Raw genomic sequence first — 23,225 nt, forward strand, 5'->3', positions numbered from 1 at the left:
GGTCCAGGAACCCAGAATCTAAGGTCCTATGGGCCTATCTGATGCCTAAAGTCCTTGGTATCATGACCGTTACTCAGTCCTAACCTCCTTTCACAGGGAGGCTGACCCTGGGCCTGCTTTTGCTGCTCAACGATGACCTCTGGCTAGACCACAGCATCAAAGACTAAAAGGGGTGTGGATATCATTAAGTCCAATAGCAGAGATGAGGAAACCGAGGCTTCCAAAGACCAAGCCCCTACCTCCTGCCCTCTGCCTCCTGAAAGGCAGAGTGTGAATGCGCCACCTCAGTGGGAGTGTGCACGCTCTGGCTCTAACCTGCGTGGTCACTGGCTGTGAATCAGTCCAAACGTGAATGCATTAAAATGTAAGGGTTTTACTATCCTCAAAATAGAAACCAATTTCTCTCCTGACATTTTCCATCTACCGTTCTCCTTGCTGAGCTTTTTCTTAGCATTCTGCTAGCAAGGTCTCTTGCTGAAATAACTCTGCCTGTTATACTCTTGAGGGAAGTATCATAACTGCCTGGGGTGAGCTGATTAGTATTAGACAAAATCTGAGGCTCTTCTATAACTAGTTCTTTAAAAGGTGGGGATGGGGGAAATCTGTATTATCCCAAGGATTTGTTAGGAACAAGTGCACAAGACAGAAGGAATGACAAAACGGCATTTCTGTTTACAAACCCTTTGAACACTGTAAGACCCAGCCAGTCCTCCCAGTGATGCCTGTCTCGATCTGCCTGATGACTGAGCCCTTGTATTATTTAATCAATTCAAGAAATATAAACTAGCTTCATTTCATTAGTACTTAAAATGCTATATTAGGGCATCCAGCCATGAATGGTTGTATTTGTGTTGTATAAAGTGGAACATATATTTTAATTGTGATTAATTCTCTCAAACTGGTTGACTAATGTCTTTAAGTATTACTGTGAGCAAACAAACACAAAGGATGTAAAAAGAGACCTCATCAAACATAGAAGGCTATACCATCTTCGACTGATTTCAAGACTCACATTTTCACATTTAACATCTCTCAATCTATGACAGTGCTTTTTCTTAGTAATACACAGAATAATGATATATCTTACAATAGATGGCATCTTAGATTCAATAAAACACTGAACATCAGATTGCTAAGAAGAAATTACTGGGTGACTTATGATTTTGGAAGAAGTAGAATGTAGCCATTTCCTTATCCTAACATTTGCATGTGGAAAATAAGAGTATACATAATGTATATGAAGTAATGAAAATTGCAAACGTTATGTTTTCTTTGCTCCAATCCACTGAGGCCCACATTATATTTAGTAAGACCAGATGCTCATAGACTTCTATCATATCTTACATGTTTTACTCTATTAGAGAAATACACTGATTTGGTGACCGGTAACTTTTTCAATGACAGTTTTATTAAGAGAGAAAAGTAAAATATCAAAATTAATTTATATACATAAGAATATACAAAAAAGTGAGAACTTCCATTATAGAATTAGTAAACTCAGTAGAGTTACTTTCTCTTTTCTCATTAAAACAAACAAACCCAAAAAAATCTGATACATTTTGAACACTAGCAATGACAGTCTGCCCTGTTAATAGCACGTCCTATGAATAACAGGCCTAAGCCTCCCAAAGCTGACAAAGGTCATCCCGAGAATCTGAAAGATGGAAGCATCATCTCACACGCTAGTAAAGTAATACTCAAAATTCTCCAAGCCAGGCTTCAGCAATAAGTGAACCATGAACTTCCTGATGTTCAAGCTGGGTTTAGAAAAGGCAGAGGAACCAGAGATCAAATTGCCAACATCCGCTGGATCATGGAAAAAGGAAGAGAATTCCAGAAAGACATCTACTTCTGCTTTATTGACTATGCCAAAGCCTTTGACTGTGTGGATCACAATAAACTGTGGAAAATTCTTCAAGAGATGGAAACTACAGACCACTTGACCTGCCTCTTGAGAAACCTGTATGCAGGTCAGGAAGCAACAGTTAGAACTGGTCATGGAACAACAGACTGGTTCCAAATAGGAAAAGGAGTATGTCAAGGCTATATATTATCACCCTGCTTATTTAACTTATATGCAGAGTACATCATGAGAAGCACTGGGCTAGAAGAAGCACAAGCTGGAATCAAGATTGCTGGGAGAAATATCAATAACCTCAGATATGCAGATGACACCACCCTTATGGCAGAAAGTGAAGAGGAACTAAAAAGCCTCTTGATGAAAGTGAAAGAGGAGAGTGAAAAAGCTGGCTTAAAGCTCAACATTCAGAAAACGAAAATCATGGCATCTGTTGCCATCACTTCAGGGGAAATAGATGGGGAAACAGTGGAAACAGTGTCAGACTTTATCTTTTTGGGCTCCAAAATCACTGCAGATGGTGACTGCAGCCATGAAATTAAAAGACGCTTACTCCTTGGAAGACAAGTTATGACAAACCTAGATAGCATATTCAAAAGCAGAGATATTACTTGGCCAACAAAGGTCTGTCTAGTCAAGGCTATGGTTTTTCCAGTGGTCATGTATAGATGTGAGAGTTGGATGGTGAAGAAAGCTGAGCACCGAAGAATTGATGCTTTTGAACTGTGGTGTTGGAGAAGACTCTTGAGAGTCCCTTGGACTCCAAGGAGATCCAACCAGTCCATCCTGAAGGAGATCAGCCCTGGGATTTCTTTGGAAGGAATGATGCTAAAGCTGAAACTCCAGTACTTTGGCCACCTCATGCGAAGAGTTGACTCATTGGAAGACTCTGATGCTGGGAGGGATTGGGGGCAGGAGGAGAAGGGGACGACAGAGGATGAGATGGCTGGATGGCATCACTGACTCGATGGACGTGAGTTTGAGTGAATTCCGGGAGCTGGTGATGGACAGGGAGGCCTGGTGTGCTGCAATTCATGGGGTCGCAAAGAGTAGGACACAACTGAGCGACTGAACTGAACTGAACTGAAGCTGTTTCTAGTTGTGCAGTGTTAACTGAAGCATAATAAAGACAATTTATAGTTAGTTGGTTTAGAGATGAGCAACAGATAGTTTCTGGTTTTACTAACAGATTTGATGGGAAACTTAAAGAATGGGGTTTTGATAAAAACTGCTGGGGGGGACTGAATTTATTTTGTAAATATGATTTGGCATTAATGAGAACTGTCACTTATTAAGCAATTTCCATTGCCAACATCTGACCCCATCTTATTTCTGGTAAGCTTTCAAAAATAAACTATCCAACTATTTCTACATGAGAAAATCATCTGAGGGGTAAGTTCTTCCTCAAGATCTCATCACTGTTGGCTGAGAGCCAGGACTCGCATCAAGCCTACCACCTTGAAGACCCATTCTCAGTCTTAACCTGGGCCTGGAGCTACCAGATAGTAGTCAGGTATCTCTGAGGCTTCTAATTGTGACTTTGTTCTTTAACAAGTAGTCTGTGCATCAGAAGGAGCAGTTCCCAGAGACTGGGTCAGAGATTTGACACAACGACACTGCACTCTTCACCAATGGGTTTGTGTGTGTGGTCAGACAACTGAGCTTACTCAGAAGAGATGAGCCAGTGGTCCTGCTGACATGCTGTGAGTATAGACCAGGTAGATGCTTGAAGGGAAGGCTTGGGGGTGAAGGCCTGCTCTCAGGGCACTGTGCCTATGTCTCTCCCTCCCACTTCAAGCGATATATATGCTCCCTCTCCACTGTAGAGCTTACTGTCAGAAGATGGGGGAAATGTCTCTTCTTTGCAACACAGTCATAAATCTTGGCAACTGCAGACCAGAACATAAGTTTCAAAACTTCCTCTGGGTTTGTCCTAAGAGGCCTTATGGTGCTTGTCAGACAGCTCTCCTGCAGCCCTAATGGCACAACAAAGGGTCCTGAGGTGGGTACACATGCCAAACCACACTGGGACTCCCCAGAATTAGGGCAGAATCAGAGTGCCCAGACAGGGGTTCAAGCCAGAGTTTCCTGAGTGTCAGTGGGTGTCATTCAGTAGGTATAGCCTGCTTAAACATAATTTGGTTTCTAAGAACTTTCCCAATTCAGCACAGATGCAATTTTTAACAATTATTTTTGTTTAAAAAAAAAAGTCATCTCATTAACATAGCAAAGATACCCTTATGGCTCTCAGTTCAGTTCAATTCAGTCACTCAGTTGTGTCCGACTCTTTGCGACTCCATGAACTGCAGCACACTAGGCCTCCCTGTCCATCACCAACTCCTGCAGTTTACCCAAACCCATGTTCATTGAGTCAGTGATGCCATCCAATCATCTTATCCTCTGTTGTCCCCTTCTCCTCCTGCCCTCAATCTTTCCCAACATCAGGGTCTTTTCCAATGAGTCAGCTCTTCACATCAGGCGGCTGAAGTACTGGAGTTTCCGCTACAACATGAGTCCTTCCAATGAACACCCAGGACTGATCTCCTTTAGGATGGACTGGTTGGATCTCCTTGCAGTCCAAGGGACTCTCAAGAGTCTTCTCCAACACCACACTTCAAAACCATCAATTCTTCGGCACTCAGCCTTCTTCACAGTCCAACTCTCACATCCATACATGACTACTGGAAAAACCATAGCCTTGACTAGACAGACCTTTGTTGACAAAGTAATGTCTCTGCTTTTTAATATGCTATCTAGGTTGGTTAAAACTTTCCTTCCAAGGAGTAAACATCTTAATTTCATGGCTGCAATCACCATCTGCAGTGATTTTGGAGCCCCCCAAAATTAAGTCAGCCACTGTTTCCCCAGTGGCTCTCAATACCTAAGAAACTCCAAAGGTTTAAGAGCTATGTGCTACGGGGCTTCCCTATAAAGCGGCTAGGACTCCATGTTCCAAACACAGGGGCCCCAGTTTGATCCCTGGTCAGGGAACTAGATCCACATGCCCCAACTAAAGGATCCTGTGTACCACAACTAAGACCCAGCACAACCAAATAAATAATTCTTTTTTTTTTGAGTTTCAATATTTTATTAAAATAGCATATTTAACCACCGTTAACCAAGAATATTAATTTTGTCCCACCCACCCCAACCCCATATGCAGCACGACACAGTAGTGATTTCAAATATCCTTGATCGTGATAATGAACAGAAACATTTCAAAGTCAAGTTTGCAACTAAAAACTAGACCTTGGAAAAATTCTGCATTAGAAGAAACATCACAAGGCTCTAGAGCAGAATTCTTTTCTCTGCCTGAGAATTAATGCAGTATGCCACCCACCTGACATTACTGCCGGTCTGCTTTTTCTCCTCTATGCATAGAATAACGTCTTATTTATAAGTACCCACTTCAGAAATAAATCGGCATTTTCACCTCATTTAATGTTCCTTTTCAGCTTCACAAAGAAACCAGTAAATAAAACTGTCGACGACAGTCCACGACATAGGCTCTCACAGCAAGATAAAAAACTTGAAAATATGCAGAGATGCATCGATGCTATTTTACATAAAACGATTTTAGAAAGTGCAAGGCAAAATCTGCAGTTTTTTTAGGGGAGTTTTTAGGCACATCCATTTCTTAAAGCAAGCTTCAGTATGAATTCCAGTTTTTTTCTTCATGACACCTGTTTTAGTTAGTCTTTCTTTAAAAAAAAAATACATCCTGTCAAGTGTGAAATAGGGCATCTACGGTCCCGAAAGGCGAGGTTTTCAGTTATGGCGTGTCTGTCCTTTTTATATCCTTGCCGGCTTTGGTTTGGGGATGTACTGGTTATTTGCCTGGTACTCAAGTTCTTTCCAGAAGTAGTGGATGGCTTTGTTTAACCCTTCCTCCAGCGGGACCACTGGCTCCCACCCCAGCATCAGCTTTGCTTTTTTTTTTATTTTTTATTTTTTACCATTTTCTTAATTGTTTTGGCTTTATTTTTTTTTTTTTTCCACCTGATAATCTTTTATTTTTTTTATTTTTTATTTTTAGTATTAAGTTTTTTATTTTTTTAATTTTAAAATCTTTAATTCTTACATGTGTTCCCAAACATGAACCCCCCTCCCACCTCCCTCCCCATAACATCTCTGTGGGTCATCCCCATGCACCAGCCCCAAGCATGATGTCTGGTTTCCTTTTCTGGGGGGTCATTCTGGGCTTCAGAAGGAAACTGAATTTCACTCCCACTGCCAACAAGGTTTTTGATGAGCTGAGCAAATTCTAGGATAGTGTGTTCTTCTGGGTTCCCCAGGTTGACGGGGCTGCTGACATTGCTGTTCATGAGTGCCACAAGGCCATTCACCAGGTCACGTACTAGAAGGCCCTCGTCTGCGATCCAGATCCGTACACTGTGAGCGGCTCCCCTGCAGAGCCTGCAGGATGAAGTTGCTGACCACCCGGCCATCATTCATGTGCATTCGGGGCCCGAAGGTGTTGAAGATCCTGGCCACACGCACTTCCACGCCCTCCTGCTTCATGTAGGCATAGCACATGGTCTCGGCGACTCGCTTCCTTTCATCATAGCAGGCTCAGGGTCCTATGGGATTCACGTGGCCCCAGTAATCCTCGGTTTGTGGGTGGACTTCAGGGTCTCTGTACACCTCTGAGGTGGAGGCCAGGAATAGACAGGCTCCAACTCGCTTTGCCAGCCCCAGCATGTTCAGGGTCCCGATGGTGTTGGTCTTCAGTGTCTTGATGGGGTTGTACATGTAGCTGGGAGGCGAGGCAGGAGAGGCCAGGTGGTAGATCTGGTCCACTTCAATGTACAGTGGCTCCACCATGTCGTGGTTGATCAGCTCAAAGTTCTCGTGGCCAATCCAGTGCTCCACGTTCCTCTTCCTGCTGGTGAAGAAGTTGTCCACCACGGTCACTTCATGACCGTCCATCATGAGTTTGTCTGTGAGGTGGGAACCCACAAAGCCTGCACCCCCGGTTACCAAAATTCTTTTACCGTCCTTTTCTGATAAAAATTTTACTGGCGGGTATTTCTGGGTGAAGCTCTTTTCCAAATCTCTGATTTTCTCCCTTAGTGGTTCAATGATCTCTTCAATCCTGCTCTCAATTCTGAGCTCCCCGTTTTCCTGGATGGACCTCATGTTAATCAAGTTGCCCCAAACAGAGGCCACACAGGCGAGCAGCGCAATGCCCAGCAGCAGCTTCATCCTCCTGCGGCTGACAGCGGACGCTAGGCGAAGCAGCGCCTGGCTCAGCATCCCGCTGCGGCAGCCCGACTCTGAGCGCGGGGGGCGGGGGCGGCCCGGAGGCCTAAATAATTTTTTTATAGACCTATGTACTGGATGAAGACCAAACATACGTTTCTTATTATAAATCACCATATCAAACCATCTAAAACATACCTTTGTAAAACTTACTTTAGCTATTTGAGGACCTGATATTGACACTCAGTGTGAACTAATAATGGACGAAAGAGAAAGGGCAGTCAGGGCCACCCGGTGAGAGACTGAATATACAAAGAGACAACTACCAAACCGGGTATAAAAACAGAACTCTGACCCACAACTTGCAGCAATTTGCCCAGGAAACCAACCCTCTTATACTGTATACAATAATCAGCCCAGGAAGTCTCCTTGTAGGAGACTGGATTGCTATCTCTAATAATATCCAAGAAGCCAAACAATAACTTCTATAATAACTTGCTCAAAGTGACAAGGACTTGACTAACAACTGATAGCTTCTCTAATTTGTATCCTCACTTCCAATTTAGGACCAGTCAGAGAAAGCTAAATACATACACCATAAAATACCCTGTTTTAGGCTTCTAGTTAGACCACCTATGGCTTCCTCATGCAAACAGCTTCCAGTCACAGCACAACCAAGGCCTTCCCTTTTTTCCAGTATAAAGCTATCCCACTTTTCTACTTGTCTTTGAGTCTCCACTAAAATGCAAGTGACAGTGGTTGACCCCCTTGCTATATCAAAGATCTGAATAGCCTTTACTTGTTCTTTATAGTATTTTTTAATGTGAAAGTGGTATGTGCTCACTGCAGAAACACTTGGACAGTAAAGAAATTACTATCACCCATATTTTTGTCTTCAGAGACAACTTCCAATAACTTTTTGAAGCATTTCTTCCAGCAACCTACCCATTTAAACACAAGGGAATGCCAGATTCTTGTCTCTTATTGAACTGTGAGTATGGCTGGATCTTATGGAAGATCAAGGCCTTATATTTAATTCCAAATGTAAATTTCTTTGCTTGAATATTCTAGACTATAATAACCACCTGGTGTGTTCCTTTTCATTGTTATAGTACCAATCTAAATATAACATGCAGGTGATAAGCTACATTCTGAAACATAACTAAAATGACACTGTTAATCTTATTTTTTGTTGTTTTTCAGTTGCTCACTCGTGTTCAACTCTTTGTGACCCTGTGGATCTTATTTGTATGAGTGCACAAATTCAGACTCTACATTTTTGTTCAGTTCTCTTAGGCTTAAAAACATAGGAATGAGATTCTAAAGTGGATTGGTAGAGAGAGCTTTTTACTAAAGGCTGCCGCTTCAGAAAAAAACAGGATGTATTATATAATAAACATTCTGGCACTGTGCATAATCCTTCACCTATGTGTTCACTCTGTGTGTTTGCACTCCCAAAGAGGCTCGAGGTGATTACTCAACTAAACATTAAATCTGATGAGGATTCTGTATTAAGAGATCATCCTCTTTGCCTTTTTATTGATCTGTACACTTTTAATACCAACTCTGACTATACATGTCTGTTACACATCAGGGTTAAAGAAAATATTCAAGTAGAAAAAGATTTAGACTTGAAAAGAAGCATGAATGTGTTGGTCCAAGAAGGAAAATCGCTGAGTAGAAGAAATGCTCTGGGTGCACCTGACTCTTGTCGATGTAACAAAAGTTAGTAAAAGGCTTTAGAGCAAAGATGATTTCTAAAGCGTGCAGATGAACTACCTGAAAAGCAACAGGCAAAGAGGAAACTGTTCCTAAGAAGAGAATTAGGGTACCCAGAAGAAAATGCCAAATTCTCAACAATGCTGTAATAGCCACATGATTGTATTTCTTTTTAACTCATAAACACCTAATAGGCACAGTCTGCTTCACTTCACGACACTTTGAAGATGCAGGCTGCAGTCTGCCCAGCAGTCACTGAGCTGCCTCTGTCTTATTCCAGGTAGTTCTGATGGGATACCAATACCAATTTATCCACCACTCCCTGCCAAAGGAGTGGGCATATGACCCAGTCTGGTTAACCAAGGTTCTCCTGAGCTCTGTCTAAGGTTATTGGTTGAAAACAGGCATGTGGCCAAAGTCAAGCCAATGAAAGAGTCTCCAAAGGACTGGTCTGTGACTGCTGAGAGTGCATCTTTGTTTCGATCTCTGAGCTCATGAGCTCAAAGGTCCATATGAGCTTAGAGCTTTTGATGGCTATCCTGTGGCTGAATGGAGAACAAAGTAAACACAGGTAAGTAGAGGGAATGGGCAGAAAATGGGAAGAAAGAACAGGGAAGAGAACTTAAAGTGAAGCCAGTTTGAACACTTGGATCCAACGGATCCAAACCAGCACTAGCTCAGCCTGGTTTCCCAGTTACACAAGTTAATAAATGCTCTTTTGTGCTTAAAGCTAGTTTGATGCAGGTTTCTGTAACTTAGACGAAGATCTAGCAAGGCTTCTGACTCCAAATTTGTAACTGCAGATAAACTATAATAAGTCCCAGAGAGGTGTTGCCCAGATTGGACAATAAGGTGAGGGAAGGTCCTCATTCTCCAGTGTGTGCCAATGAACTACCAGCATACTGAAAATAACCACAGAATCACAAAACTAGAGATTCCTTTTCTACACCTCAGACATGCAATCTGCTGGCCTCCCCATGAGCACTGTGAACAGCAAGAGCCTTTGTCATAGCAATGTAATTTCTGGACTCCAGAAGGACCCTGGGCTCTCAAAATGTCTCCCTTTTAAGTCTACCATAGTGTTTTATTTTCCCTTCCTGTTTCTTTTTCCTCCTTAAAGGGGGAAAAAAAAAAAGAAAAGATGGAATTTAGTTTTAGTACTGTCTCAAATTTCTGTTTTAGAGAGGATTGCCAGGTATTATACTCTCACAGGTTCTTAGGAAATTTTGTGGAATGTTTAAGAGTTACTAAAATCCATTTATGGAATATTTTCATGGAGAAGGAAATGGCAACCCACTCCAGTGTTCTTGCCTGGAGAATCCCAGGGACGGGGGAGCCTGGTGGGCTGCCGTCTATGGGGTCGCACAGAGTCGGACACGACTGAAGTGACTTAGCTTAGCTTACTGTCTCAAAAATCCTAAGGGCAGGAGGGATAAGTGGGCCTTATAAATGTCTATACAGCAGCTGAAAAGTGAGAAATCTACATTACCCTGAGTCTCTTGGGAGCTACGTGACTTAACTTTTGTTTGTTGTTGTTGTTCTATTTGCTTACGGGTCTTCTCATGTCTATACACATGCCCTCCTCAGCACCAGGGTTACCCAACTTGTAGGTTCAAGCAATCCACTGTAACTACCTCAGACATTTAGATCACATGTTCTCAGATTATTTTTGTCTCAGAATCACTTTACACTCTTAAAGTGAAGTGAAAGTCCCTCAGTCATGTCCGACTCTTTGCGACTCCACGGACTATACAGTCCATGGAATTCTCCAGGCCAGAATACTGGAGTGGGTAGCCTTTCCCTTCTCCAGGGGATCTTCCCAACCCAGGGATCAAATCCAGATCCCCCGCATTGCAGGCAGATTCTTTACCAGCTGAGCCACCAGGGAAGCCCAAGAATACTGGAGTGGGTAGCCTATCCCTTCTCCAGCAGATCTTCGCAACTCAGGAATCGAACTGGGGTCTCCTGCATTGCAAGTGGATTCTTTACCAACTGAGCTAGCTACTAAGGAAGCCCTTACTCTCTTAAAAATTACTGACAAATTCAAAGATTTTTGGTTGCATGGCTTGTATCTATCATTATTTACCATGTTCAAAATTAAAACAGAAGAAGTTTAAACACTTATTTGTTAATTTATTTCAAGGTAATGATAATAAATCAATTACAAGTTAATCTAAATATTTTTATAAAAAACATTTTCCATAACAAACAAAAAATAGCTTAAAGTGTAGAAATGTTTTGAATCTTTGCAAATCTCTTTAATATATGGCTTCTAGAGAATGGATGAGATTTCTGCTTCCAAAATAGATGGGAAAAACAGTAATCAGATTTACCATTCTGCATGAATCATCTAAGAAACAGGAAAAAATACATAATGGCAGATTAGATGTGGAGAAACAAAAAATCAGTAAACTTGCTATCATGATTGAAACCATACAAAACGAAACACAGACAAAAAGCTGAAAAAAAGTGAACAGAACACCAGTGATACTTGGGAAAACTCTAAGTAGCCTCATATACATGCATTTGGAATCCCTAAAGCAGATGAGGGGCAGAAAACAATTTAAGAAATAATGGCCAAGATTCTATTGAAATCAAATTTGATAAAAGTAATAAGCCCATTAGATCTAAGAATCTTAATCGGTTCCAAGAATAGGAAACACAAACAAAGCCAAACCAAGTCACTTCATAAACAAACTGCTTAAAACTAGCTGTCCGAAAGCAAAGGCAAAATAAAGACGGTTTCAGACATACAAAAGCTAAAGGAATCTGTTACCAGCAGATCTACACTAAAATAAATACTAAAGGAAATCCTTTAAGGGATAGGAAATCTAGATTTACACAAAGGGATAAAACAGATCAGAACTGGTAATTATGTCAATAAATATAAATATTTCTTTTTATTGTTTAAATACATTTAAAAGACAGCCAATTATTCAAAGTAAAAACAACTACAATGTACTATGGAATTTATAAAATATGGAAACAAAATGTATGACACAACAAGAATTTTCAGAGGGAAGAAATGAAAGTATATTATTATAGACTTTTTCTACTATATGTGAAGTGCTATAACACCAACTGAAAGTAGAATATGGTAAGTTTAAGATGTATATTATAAACCCTAAGGCAACCACTGAAACAAAATAGTTACAAGACAACAAAAATGATAAAAAGTATCATAAAAAATGCTCAACCCAAAAGCAGGCAGAAAAAACATGAAACAAGAAACTGATGGAACAAATAGAAAACAAATGTCAACATGGCAGACTTAAATCCAACCATATCAATAACAACATTTTATGTACATGGTCTAAACTTCCCAAGTAAAAGACAGAGACAGGGCTTCTCTGGTGGCTCAGTGGTAAAAGAAGCCACCTGCCAATGTAGCAGACACGGGTTTGATCCCTGATCTGGAAAGATCCCACTTGCTGTGGAGCAACTAAGCCTGTGCGCCACAACTATTGAGTCTGTGCTCTGCAGTCTGTGAACCAGAACTTCTGAGCCCTCACACTGCAACTACTGAAGCCCACACACCCTAGAACCTGTGCTCAGCAACAAGAGAAGCCACCACAATGAGAAGCTTGTACAACACAACTAGAGAGAGGCCCCCGCTCGCCACAACTAGAAAAAAGTCCATGCAGCAACAAATACCCAACAGAGTTGAAAATAAATAAATTAAAATTTTTTTAAAAGAGAGATTAGGAGACTGGATAATAAAGCAAGACCTAAATACATCCCGGATGCAAAAAAACTAACTTTAAAAATGAAAATACAAACTGGCTAAAAATAAAAGGATGTGATAATATATGCCATGCTAATAGTAACCAAAAGAAAGCCAAAGTGGCTATATATTAATATCAAACAAAGTAGATCCCAGAACAGAGAATATTACTAGGGATAAAGAGTCATTTCATGATGATAAAGAGCTCAATTTATTGTAAGTTCATAACAAGGCTAAACACATATGTACCTAATAAGAGAACATCAAAATAAACGAAGCAAAAACTGACAGAAATAAAAAGAGAACTGTTATTCTCTTGAATAATAATTATATTTGGAGGACCTCCCTAGCCGTCCAGTGGCTAAGACTCTGCGCTAGCAATGAAGAGGACCTGAGTTCAATCTCTGGTCAGAGAACTAGATCCCATATGCTGCACCTAAGAGTTTGAATAAGTTTGAATGCCACAACTAAAGATCCTGCATGCTATGATGACGGCACACCCGAATAAATCAATACTAAAAAAAAGTTACATTTGGAGATTTCAACACCCCTTCCTCAATCACTGATTGAGAAAGTAGAGAATTTTTAAGTAAACAGAAAACTTGAACAATACGATCAACCAATTTGACCTAATATTTATCACACACTCTAGGCTCAGCTGGTAAAGAATCTGTCTGCAATGTGGGAGACCTGGGTTTGATCCCTGGGTTGGGAAGATCCCCTGAAGAAGGGAAAGGCTACCCACTCCAGTATTCTGGCCTGGAGAATTCCATGGACTGTATGGTCCATGGGGTTGCAAAGAGTCGGACACGACTGAGCGACTTTCACTTTTCACTACCAAATAAAAGCAGAATACAAGTTCAAGTGTACATGGATTATTTAAAGGTAACATCACTGGGTAGAATCTGAAACCACATTTTACATATTTTATGCTGCTACATTAAAATACATTGATCCATATTACACTTGGATGAATCTTTCACTCATTCATGAAAGATCTATCATCTTGCAGATCCGTGAAAGAGTCTTGGTAATATACAAAATGCCCTGAACCACACTTTTCAATGGCAGATCTAGATTATTCAATCTTTTATCAACTGAGATGGAGCCAACTCCTGGGGCCTAGCTGACCCTAAAGAATCTGACAAAGGAAGGAAGGTAATCCTCGTGCTGATTTAAAGACTAGATTTGGTGAGTAGTTTGGACCAGTTCAACGTCTGCAACAAATTACTGTGCTTTCCTCTTTAAATATCCTCTTGAAACAAAGTACCTAAAAGACCTGCTGTACCTCTGCACCACAGATGAGCACTCTGGGAAACAGAGACGGGCTAAACATCACCAACAACACCCAGCTGACATATTCTGTCTGAACATATCAACAATCTTAAAGTCCTGAGGCAGGAACAATATTACTCACAGGTGCTATCAGCAGCTAACGAGGATCAACAGGGTCTCCAGGTATGAGAAGCGCCAGGAAACTAATAAATAAAAAAAACAATGGTACATTATTTAGGGCACAACATTTTCAGTTGTCAACAGAGCAAACACATTTCTTCTAGCCTCTGAAATCATGAATCCACTGGCAATGTTTTCAACACTGTCTAAATGTTTCTGATAATGAAGACCAGCATTTTAATAATCACAATTCTGGTTCCCCAAGAGTAACTGGTAATAGTGGGCAGAGTTAAAAAATCCTCTTCTCAGAATCTCTGGGAGTGGAACAAATACATCTGTTTTCTTAAGGGTCCAGGTCATTCTAACAGTCAGCCCAGCTTGAGACACTCATGAAGACACCACACTCCTAAGTAAACCTGATGGTCTGCCTCTGCTACTCCCTCGGTATCCTCCCCTCAGTGAAAAGGTCATGTTCAAAGGTCTACATTAGATGTTTGGGAGGACAGAAAGACTTTGTTTCTTATAACCTACACACACAGAGATGTTACATTCTATTATGATGGCAGAATCATGTGCCTACTTAATCTTTTAATAAGATGCTTAAAGAGGATAGAAAAAGTAAGTTGTAAACAGAAGGGCCAACTAAACAAAAGAGTGAAGTGCAGAGGATCTGTCGCTTTCCGACAAGGTGGCATTCAGAGTTTAGTACCCTGCTGGGACTGGAGCATGGAGGGAAGGAGGAAATAGCTATCAGTCAGGGATCCCATCTCACAATTCTGGGATTCACCTATTCAGAATAAGAAAAGGCCATAGAAAGTAAGAGTTTGCCACCGTGAGCTACATTTTAGGCATGGTGGAAGATCAATGGAGTAAGAAAGTTCTGTTTCCAGAGTTTTAAAATAAAGGTCTACTAATGAGATGTGATCTGATTAACTCTTTGGTCAGAGAGTAACAATGCTTTCAAGTATTTATATTAGGAATTTATAACCACAGTCAAACGGCAACCCACTCCATTATTCTTGCCTGGGTAATCCCATGGACAGAGGAACCTGGTAGGCTACAGTCCATGGGGTCGCAAAGAGTTAGACACGACTGAGTGACTTCTCTTTCACCCTCTGAGAATAAAATATTCTTAATTCTATTGCTTATTAGCAGTAGAGAGAGAAAATGTAAAGAAAAAAGTCTCAGAATGGTAAAGTTCAATGGGAACAGATCAAGTTATTTTAATTCTGTCCCATCTTTATTCAGATAGAGAGTAAATGGCTACTATAGGTCACCAAGGAAATCAGCCTAAAAGGAAAGATAAAAATCTAGGTTCCTGATACTCAGAGCAAGACGCTCCTCCTATGCCACAATCTCCTGCATATTCAACTGAGATGAAAAAAATCTTCCATTGCAGATGAGAAAATATGATTTTCAGGATCACCTACTGAATGACAATGTACTCTACATGGTATCATTCTACACTGATAAGAGGAGGATTCAATGCACCAATTAAACCAGTTCCTATTTCCAAGCAGGTGAACCCCATAACTGCCTGAAGTGTCTCTAAAGTTGGGATCGCCCCAGCTTCTACTAACATTCAGTGTTGAATAAGATGCTTTTTGTTTCATACTTTGTGTGTGTATGACGAACCAAAGTCCCACAATACAATCCAAGGTACTACCTGCTGCTTTAAATTCTGAGGTGAATGAAGAGCAGCTGATTAGGGACTTCACTGTAAGCCATCACATGCCCAAAGACAAATGTGACCTTCCATTTTTTTTTTTTCATTTCCATATTGAGTAGTCCAAGTGCTTTCTCCCAAAGCCTGACTTTTCATCTCTTTAACAATTTAGACTTTTTTCTAGACAGCTTCAGTTTCTCTAGCTCATTTTCCAATTGGATAATTTCTTTAATTTATGGAGATCACTGAATCTTCGTTTATTACCTGCAAAGGATGCTAATAAAAAATAATAATGCTAATATTTAACAGTTATTGTGACATGACTGTATGTCAGGTATCAGACTAAACACTTTTCTTAAGTGGCAGGATTCTTTGGAATATCTGATGCTGGAAAAGACTTAAAAAAAAAAAAAGTGATGTCTTCCCCTCCACTATTCTAAGAACACAATCCCACAAATCTGTTTTGAGCTCAAGTCCCTCCCCTGCAAGGGTATCATTATCTTTGGAACTTCTAAACAGAAAACAGTAGTTCTCAAGGCTCACAGGACAACAACTCAACCAGGCTTTGGCTCAGAAGTCTCGTGGATTCAGAGCATCTAGTGGAAAATGAGGGGGTGCGGGTTACTGGAAGAGGGGCACATCCCCAAGACAGGCTGCAGATGTGCAATGGCCCACAGCTGTGGGGCATCTGTGGAAGGAGATGGGCACTGATAGCAGAAACCCTGAAGCAGAGATGAGGACCCTGAGGCTTACCCTGGGGTCAGGGTCACGGAGGACCTCTGTGGGGAGCATCTCTGAGCTGGCTAGAGCATACATGCCCAATAGACACAGGACACACTGGCCAGGCAGGAGCATCAGAATGGAGGAATAGCTACCACCAGAGAATAAGGACTGGGCCAGTTCTGTATTTTCCAGGTACTAGGTGAATCCCCCTGGGATTTTGTGTCACTCTAGGGAAAAGAGGCTCTTCCAAACATAACATACTATATTCTCAATAATCTTTTCAGTAAGTGCTCAATGCTGGATTTAGTTTGAGGATAAATAAACTGATGTTTTATTGCACAGGAGGTTGGTGGAGCAGGACTATGCCCAGTGCACGGACATTTTCTAATTTTATACTCACAAGAACCACTTCAGGCTCCAGCAGCAGCAGCTCCACGCCTCATTTTACAGGTGAGGCTTAGGGAGTATAAGGAGCTTGCCCAAGGCCATACACGTGATGTGAAGTATCCCAGCTCTGCCTAACTTCAGAACCCGTGGTCCTCATCATAGTGCAGATGAGCCGGGCTACTCTGTAAAAAAAAAGACAGAGAGAGAGATGCAATTTTGCAAATATCAATAATTACAAATTGACTCTATCATCCAAACATGGAGAAAGAAACTGAAGTCAATTTAATTTTACAGTACTCTTGGATACAAATTTGTGCCATGTCATTTTTTTTATGACACAAAAATTCTAGCATAGATTTAACATGGACAAAAATTTTAAATTAAAAACCTTAATTCTCATTCTGGAGCTGTTCACTGAGTACTCAAGTGAAGAATGTGGTCCCTGAGTTTGGTATTTGCCAAGTAACTACAACATGCCAGAACTGAGCTAGATAGTCCCAATCTTTGAGGATAAAATTCAAAACCCTTAACTTCACAAAATCATCTGCTAGTGTTATCTTCCAACCCTTGTCTACGAATATTGCCTTCTCCAGCCATACCGAACTGCCTGCATGTGACACTTACACTGGCACCTCCACAGCATGTACCCTTCACAAGCTAAAATTTGTACTTCTTAGCCTCCATGGTAAATGAAACGAGGGACTGTACTTTAATTTCTATTTCCCTAGTACCTAGTTCAGTGCCTAGCATGTGATATTCAAATACTATCCATGGAATGGATGGAAGAAAAACAGAATAAAATTGCAATTTTAAAGGCATTTGGTGTGTTTCCCATTTGCTAGACTAGCCTCTTACCCCAATGTCTTTCCCCAGACAGTAGACTCACATTTTGAGAATCTTTCAGCACTACTAACCTGACACAGTAAATTCTGGCTGAGAGCAAGAGTAAGGGTATAAATAGAAGGCCAGAAAGCTGCCAGGTCAGTCTGCATTTCCAGGCAAAAACAAGCAAATGCATTTGCAAACATTGGGTATATATCCCAAGGGATGCAAACTGGTCACAGCCTTTGGCAACATGCCTATTTTGCTTTGAAGCACACGTCTCACTACAAGGTTAAGAAAACCAGAAATTCCCAAATATAAATGATTGATCAAAACTTGTAAGAGAATTTGACAAAGACAACCCCAAATTCTTAAAAACCAGTCAAAGATTGCTAAATAACTGCATTAAGTAAATGATTACATTTGGCACAAAGAGTCAGATTCTGCTTTAAAAGACAAAAAAGAAAGCAAGCTGCTAATTTAAATTTCAGATCATTGTTGAAAACACAGAACTGAGAAACGCAGCAGCGTAAAAAGAAAGGAACAAGCAAAACGTTTAGTCCTGAGACCGTTAACTATTTTGTAGACACAGGAGATATAAACATGTTGGAAGAGTACACAGCACTGATAGCCAAGCACTATCCTTAACGAGATAGGAGCAGAAAGATGCAGAGGGAAAGCCAATTAGGCAAGAAAAATGGCTTAAGATTATACAGTCAGTCAAATGTATGACGCTTATCCAGATTGACAGTCATCCTCTGGCTACTTGAGGTGATGAATTTATCATAAAGATAAATGGGGGCATCTGGCCTCACAGTTCAGGACACAAGATGAAGCTGCCACAGTCTGAGACCAGCTCTAATGATTCAATAGCACAGCTGATCAAGCTATCACTCGGTCTCTCTGCCTCCAACAGCTTAGGGAAGTTTCTGTTAGTTTCTTCTCCCATCTTCACTTTCACCACTGTCTCTCTACTTTAAGGCTTTTTAATTCACGGCTTCTTTTGGGACTCTGCTATCCTACCAACTCTTCCTGTTTATACTGTGTCCTGATTTATTCCTGCAGCATTAACAGAAATTCTGACTGGGTCAGGAAGTAACCATTAAGGATGGAAAGCCTGTGCTGGGGAAAACTCTCATGCCTGTTGGTTTCACAGGCTCCTCAAGGCCTATAAAATGGCTGGCTGCTTTCGGGCCCAGCACCAATCACTGACCTGTTCAGCTATGGCTGAGAGAGAAAAGTGAAGAAAACCAAGCTTGTCCAACTTCTTGCTTTGTTCAGATAAGCGTTGTAGCAAGCCCTTACAGGACCATCTAGTAGACAATGGTCCCATCCAACCTATGACCAATACATTCAATCTCATACTAAGGATCCAAGCACCTCTCATTGAAATAGAAATGATTTATAACATAAAATTGCAAAGGGTTAAGACTGGAGATGATGATGGGGGAAAGCAGAGGAGGTATCCTACAGGAGGGCAGCAACAGAATCCTGAGCACTGATAGAGAGCTGGCCTCACAGAGCAATGCTTCCTTCACAGAACTGAAGGAGGGGGAAAAGACAGAATTCATGCATGAGGATTTTTCTCTCTTTCGTAAAGTTAGAGGAATAAAATACTAATAGCTGTAAGATGAGAGGGATTAGAAGCTTGAGGATAACAAAGGAGGTTTGGAAAAGCCATTGTAGGCAACATCTAAGCGGACAAAAGACTGGTTAAAGAAAGTGAAAGTGAAGTCGCTCAGTCGTGTCCGACTCTTTGTGACCTGTGGACTGTAGCCCACCAAGCTCCTCCGTCCATGGGATTCTCCAGGCAAGAGTACTGGAGTGGGTTGCCATTTCCTTCTCCAGATTAAAGAATAAGCACTGCCAAATACAGGATTCAAAATTTCCAGTCATACCGTGATAAGCACCATTTGTAGAAAGTGAAGTCAGATGTTCTCCAGCTAATCAAAGCACAAATAGTGAGCAGACACTTAAAGTTAAGAGGTGAAATCAGGTAGAAGACAAAAAGACTAGGCTGTTACTAGTAAGGGAATCTACCACATAAACGAAACAGAAATCTAATAAAGAAAAGATATGAATGGAATATGCACCTGAGAATTTATTTTGGATATAATACACAGGTTAACAAAAGAATGAGAATAATTCCCTTCCACATTTTAGCGTGCCTACTTATGAAGTAAAGGAATTAGATCTCAAATCTATAAAAGAACTCTTCATGTATGAGAATTTATATGAAGCATGATACTTAGTTATATCTCATATTTGGTAAGGATGCATACATCTTATGTAATGTGAATGCTTTAGCTTGGAACTTTCTGTTTGTAAATTGTCCTAGGCCATTACTTATTTGGAGGGGAAAGAGAACCAATCTTTCTGCACATTTAATACATGTCAGTTCCAATGCTGGTGCTTTGTATGTATTAATCTTACTAATCCCTCTAATAGTCCTGTAAAATAACTGTCAGTAATTTATAGTTGAGAAAACCAAAGTTCACAGAGGTTAAATAATTTGCCTAAGACTGTAAAATAAGTCTGACTCCAAAGTATGTGTTCTCTCCAGCAAGTCCCACTGCAGAGCTGAACAGGGAGCCATCAAATGAATTCTCTTTCCTAACGCCAAAAGCTTCTTAGTATACATATGATCTCACTACATATGTGTACAGACTTATAAATATTTATAAATATTCCAGAATTTTTTCCTATAATTAAGCATTTTGATTAGTTAAGAGGTGCTGTTACAGAATATACCTCCAAAGGGAATAAAGAAGAGTGTGGATTCTACTTGAGGAAACTTAGGCAAGCTTTTCAATCTCTTCTTTGGATTCTTTTTTTTTTAAACCTATCAATAGTGAAATGAGAGCTTTGGACTAGGTAGCGTTGGGTTCTATGTGACTCAGGTCATCATTCAAAATTCATTCATTCAATAGACTGAGATTAGGCACTATTTTATGTGCTGGGAAAACAGCAGTCAATGAAGTTAAAAATCTCATGCAATTTACATGCTCTAAAATTTCTGATCTTAAGACAGTAATTCTCAAGGTGGTGAGGAATGATAAGTGGAACACAATTTCCAAATCACTTATGGAATACTTTTTCCAGAGTATGCCATGTACCACATCCAAGATGCACAGTCTACTCCCCAGGAAGTAAGCACTGTGGGAAGCCAGAGATATCGATAAGCATTTGTGGTATCTCTCTTACAAGGTTGGCAGAAAAATGGTTGAGAATTAGTGTTCTAAGTGATACAATATAAAGAGATGCAAGTCATATTGCTCTATCTGTAAGTGTGAAGGGAGACTCACTAAGAGACCCAATTATAAGCTTAAAGAAAGTTGGAAAGTGCTCTTCAATGAAGAGTCCCTGATTAAGGCCTAGGAACATTTGTACCAGTCAGAGAACAGAAATATTACAACACTTACCCATGTTATTGTTGGCCATGATCTCTCTTGCTGAATCACGTGTAAAATCACTGGGTTAAAAACACAATCCTTCTGATAATGAATTTTAATATCCCAGGGTACAGCCAGTTTTCTGCATTTAAATACAAACAAGCAACTAACATTAATGATGTCATAGCATTTTGGTGATGAAAAGCCTGTGCACTAATTCTTCTTTCCTATTCTGAGAATCATAACGCAAAATCTGAAATGTTGGAAATGTTTTAAAAATATATTCTCACTCCCCTCAAATCTAACAGTTATACCTAAAGTTTATGCTACAGTAAACACAAAATTACCATAGAAATGTGCATGACTTGAAAATATGAAAAACAAACCAAAAAAACCAAACCCACTCCAGGTTTAACACTGTCAGTCATAGAACGTTTTATTTTAAACTTGCCATTCAAACTTTCAAATATGATACATGTGGCAAAGAAACAACAGTTAACACACAACATCTGCCACAATTCTATCTTTGAACTGTCTTTTCCATATTATGTGGTATATTACAATTTCTTTCAATTTCTTACATTCATTGTATTCTTAAAGGCAGCAATGTCAATTTTTCCGCTTTGAAAACAGTTCCATTAATGTTCTGAAATTACCTAAAATGATAACTTTTTCCTCTTAGTATTCTACCGCTGCCATATTAGTGACATAATTCAACATATTAATACGATGTTGAGAGGTACACTGTACTTAATAAATCAACTCTCAACTCCAAGTTGAAATGAACTTCAATCAAAAAACAAGCATTTTCCTAAATCAGTTTACTCAGCTACTTTTCTCAAAAATATTTCCATTCTGAAATAAGTTTTTTGTGTGTGTGAGATACAATAGTTTCATTTTTATTCCTAACAGAACTCATGCTGTACTTTTTTTTCTCAAAATATATTCAATATATTCTGTGCAAAATGTTAAGTTCTGTATAGGTATGTACCTTATCTTGAAAAACTTTATAAAATATAATTCCTAAAAACAACCTCAACATTAGACAATAGAGGAAGAATAAACATATCAGACAAAGCCTAATTTTTCACAGGAGAAAAAAAGTATGTTCTTAAAGCTCCAGTAATACATTCCTTGAAAAAACTCAGAATGCACTTTGGTCATTATTAAACATATTAGAACATAGGCAAATAAAACAAAATGTTTTTGTTTTCTATACAATGAGGCTGATTTGAGGCTGATCAAAAGGAATGGTGAGAGCAAAGTGATGTTATGATATGGCTCTGTTCTCCACACATTCCTGATCTTAAGATTATGATTTGGGGATTAAAACTGCACCAGTCAAATAAATCATTTACAATTAATTATTTTAAATTCCCTAAAACATGGTAAAAAAAGGTGAGGATATTCAACATGATACAACTTGCACCAAGAAAATTCTAGATTGTTTCAAATAAAGTCTTTTAAAAACTAGACACCCAGTTTAAAAAAAAAAGTTTGCTAAAACATTTCATATTTCATGTAACTCCTAAAATTTGATTGTATAAATATAACAACTTAAAATCAAGGCCCAATGTAAGATACCATCATAGTTGCCCTATTTACCTAACATGCCAACAGATAAGTTCTCATTTGGACACTTGGCAAATTATTTGGAGGGGAGGAAGGGGGTTACTTTCTAGGTTAAAAGCATCTAAAATAGCCCTTATATAACTGCGAGTTGAGGAGGGGGATGTACTAGATGGTAGAATTTGCAAGCTATCGCTATTTTTCCTGAAAACTCATACATAGTTTTACAGCTAGCAATCAGGAATATCTGATTGGTTCTTAATGTTATTCTTAAGTTGTTCATTTGAGTGTGGTATGAATAGCATACACGATAGTGTACCATGGGGAGAAAATTATTTTACTTGAGTAAACATAACATACTTGAGTAATATCAATAGGCACTTCACTTGTGAGATGAGTATATACCTCACTCAAAAGGATACCATATCATGCCCTAGTACACTATAAAGACACATTATAGTACACCCCATATAAAGACACACATTAAAAGTAATAATTTTTAAAAGTGCACATTTTGAGCATGCACAGTTGGAGCTGTGCAAACAGCCCAGTGTTTCAAATAAATACAATTATTACTATTTATTTTTATCAAAATATCTTACAGTATGGTAACCATTTACAATTATTGCTCTATTAAGAGTTTTATCATCAAAGAGCACTTGTTGACCTGTTGTGTAATACCATAGATATTAATACTGAAGGGTGCTTAAACTGCAGCTTAATCAGTTTAGATCCTGGCATTGTTCCAAAATAACTCAAAAGAAACCC

At 39.7% G+C, this 23,225-nt stretch overlaps 1 pseudogene; it reads right to left on the reverse strand.

Annotated features, from left to right (window-relative positions):
* Window positions 1-5,626: 5,626 nt before the first annotated feature.
* On the reverse strand, window positions 5,627-7,114 carry LOC128046715 (UDP-glucuronic acid decarboxylase 1-like; annotated as a pseudogene).
* Window positions 7,115-23,225: the final 16,111 nt, after the last annotated feature.

This window comes from Budorcas taxicolor, chromosome 4 (assembly GCF_023091745.1).
Source record: "Budorcas taxicolor isolate Tak-1 chromosome 4, Takin1.1, whole genome shotgun sequence".
Lineage (NCBI taxonomy): Eukaryota > Metazoa > Chordata > Mammalia > Artiodactyla > Bovidae > Budorcas > Budorcas taxicolor.